The sequence below is a fragment of the Nicotiana sylvestris genome, chromosome 4, assembly GCF_000393655.2.
Source record: "Nicotiana sylvestris chromosome 4, ASM39365v2, whole genome shotgun sequence".
NCBI lineage: Eukaryota > Viridiplantae > Streptophyta > Magnoliopsida > Solanales > Solanaceae > Nicotiana > Nicotiana sylvestris.
Window position 1 is genome coordinate 128,470,464 of NC_091060.1, and position 3,285 is coordinate 128,473,748.

General features: G+C 38.9%; 1 pseudogene; it reads left to right on the top strand.

Annotated features, from left to right (window-relative positions):
* The first annotated feature begins 895 nt into the window (after positions 1-895).
* Positions 896-2,856, top strand: LOC104234708 (chaperonin CPN60-2, mitochondrial-like; annotated as a pseudogene).
* Positions 2,857-3,285: the final 429 nt, after the last annotated feature.

The following is a 3,285-nucleotide window of genomic DNA, read 5'->3' on the forward strand; positions in this document are numbered from 1 at the left end:
TGCGATGTTTGAGAGGGTGGCAGATGATACAACATCAAAGGAAGCTTGGGAGATTTTACAAAATTCTCTCCAAGGAGTTGATAAAGTAAGAAAGGTAAAACTTCAAAATCTAAGGGCTGATATTAAAGTTTTAAAAATTAAAGAATCCAAATACATTTCAGATTATTATTCAAAAGTGAAGGCTGTTGTGAATCAATTAAGAAGATACGGGAAAGACATAGAAGATGTTCGCGTGGTGGAAAAGATCTTTCGCACTTTAACAACTAAATTTAATTCTATGATGTGTGTTATTGAAGAGTCTAAAGATTTAGACTCAATGACGGTGGAGCAATTGGAGGGTTCTTTATAGGTCCATAAAGAAAAAATTTAGAGGAGACAAGAAGTGTCACTGAAGCAACATCTTAAAACTCATGCATCCTTTAAGGATTATGAAAGTGAAAAAAACTATTGAGGGAGTGGACAAGGATGAGGACGAGGTCGTGGAGGTTATGGAAGAGGAAGAAGTAATGGTAACAACTTCAACAATGAAGTTAAAATCCACCAAACATTTAGAGGTCGTGGTCGTGGACAAAGAAGAGGAAGAAGACATAGCTGCTATCAAGAAAATAATTGATAAAGGTATAACAAATAAAAAACTGAGTATTATAATTGTCATAAATTTGGCCATTATTCTTGGGAATGTCGTAACAAAGTTGAAGAGAAATCTAACCTTGTTGACGACAAGAAAGAAGAAGATGAGTCAACGTTGTTGTTGGCACTCAAGGAAGAAGATAAGGATGATTGTAGTTCGTGATATTTGGACAATGGAGCAAGCAATCACATGTGTAGATGCAAAAAAACGTTTGTGGAGATCAATAAAATGATGAAAGGCAATGCCCACTTCTCTCTAGTCTCTCTCACCAACATTTTCTCAGTTGCAAAAAAAATGTATCGTTTTGTAGCAAATCTTGCTTCCAAAGCCAGAGTTGCAAGAACCAGCACCCACAGATTGGTGGCAGGTTAAATTGGAGTAGAAATTATGCTGCAAAGGATATTAGATTTGGAGTTGAAGCTAGGGATATGATGCTTCAAGGGGTTGAGGAACTTGCTGACACTGTTAAAGTCACTATGGGTCCAAAGGGACGTAATGTGGTGATTGAACAAAGTTGGGGCGCACCCAAAGTAACAAAAGATGGTGTCACTGTCGCAAAAAGTGTTGAGTTCAAGGACAAAATAAAAAATGTTGGTGCAAGCCTCGTAAAACAAGTTGTCAATGCCACAAATGATGTTGCTGGTGATGGTACCACGTGTGCTACAGTCCTCACCCGAGCAATATTTGCTGAAGGATGCAAGTCAGTGGCAGTTGGTATGAATGCAATGGACCTTAGACGGGGTATCACCATGGCCGTAGATTCCGTTGTAACAAACCTGAAAAGCAGAGCACGGTTGATCAGCACATCAGAGGAAATTGCACAGGTTGGGACTATCTCTGCAAATGGAGAAGGAGAAATTGGTGAGCCAATTGCAAAGGCTATAGAGTGAGTAAGCAAGGAGGAAGTCATCACTATTCAAGATGGAAAGACATTGTTCAATGAGTTGGAAGTTGTTGAAGGGATGAAGCTGTACAGAGGTTACATTTCACCATACTTCATCACAAATCAGAAGAATCAGAAATGTGAACTCGACGACCCACTAATTCTTATTCATGAGAAAAATATCTCAAGCGTTAATGCTGTCGTGAAAGCATGAGAGTTGGCTCTGAAGAGGCAAAGGCCCCTCTTAATTGTGGCTGAAGATATGGACAGTGAAGCACTTGCCACTCTTATTTTGAACAAACTTCGTGTTGGAATCAAGGTTTGTGCCATTAAAGCACCAGGCTTTGGTGAAAACAGGAAAGCTAATTTGCAAGATCTTGTTATTTTAACTAGAGGCCAAGTTGTAACAGAAGAGCTTGGATTGAACATTGAAAATGTGGAGTTGGAGATGCTGGGATCATGTAAAAAGGTGGCTATTTCCAAGGATGATACTGTCATTCTTGATGGCGCTGGTGAGAAGAAGTCCATAGAGGAGCGATGTGAACAGTTTAGATCAACCATTGAACTCAGCACATCTGATTATGACAAGGAGAAGTTGCAGGAAAGAATAGCTAAGATTTCAGGAGGTGTTGTTGTGTTAAAGATTGGAGGAGCTAGTGAAGCTGAGGTTGGCGAAAAGAAAGATAGAGTCACTGACGCTTTGAATGCCACAAAGGCTGCTGTGGAGGAAGGAATTGTTCCAGGTGGTGGTGTTGCTCTTCTTTATGCAGCAAAGGAATTGGATAAATTAGAAACTGCCAACTTTGACCAGAAAATTGGTGTACAGATTATTCAGAGTGCTCTTAAGACACCTGATACAATAGCTTCAAATGCAGGAGTAGAGGGGGCAGTCGTGGTTGGTAAACTGTTGGAGCAGGACGACACTGATCTTGGATATGACGCTGCCAAAGGTGAATATGTGGATATGGTCAAGGAAGAAATCATTGACACGTTGAAAATGATCAGGACAGCCTTGGTCGATGCTGCCAGCGTGTCGTCTCTTTTGACCACAATCGACGCAGTTATTGTCGAGATTCCTAAGGATGAGAAAGAAACTCCAGCAATGGGTGGGATGGACTACTAATGGAAAAGCCAAGAATAGTAATTGAAGCTGCTTGACTTACAATTGGTTAAAACAAATGAAAATAAATTTAGGGTTGTTGCCCACTTTGATGAATCTTTATGAGAGGATAGACACCCATTGTACCCATAGTAAGAGAGACTATTGTGAATTCATCTATATGTAGGTTGAGAATTTGTTAGTCTTTTTTTTTTCCTTTCTGGAAACATAGTTTTTTCCCCTTATTTATTTCTACAATTTTACATGCAGCAAAAAAAATGATGAGAGGTAATGTGTCATTTGGAGATACCTCAAAGATTCAAATCGAAGGGATAAGTACAATTTTGATATCTTGTAAAAAGTGTGGCCACAAGTTAATTCAAGATATTTATTATGTGCCAAAATTAAAAAAATAATATTTTGAGTTTGTGCCAACTTCTTAAAAAGGAATATGATATTCACATGAAAAATATGCATCTTTGGCTTAGAGACTTGGGTGGAATTCTAATTGCTAAAGTGCATATGGCAAATAACAGATTATTTGTGACGATCCGGCCGGTCGTCTTAAGAATTAACGCCCCGATCCCCTATTAACTACTTTTCCCATGTTTATTTTTACTATTTTGATTTGTCGGGATGTTCGATTTTGAGTTTCGGAGAGTTTTGGAACAC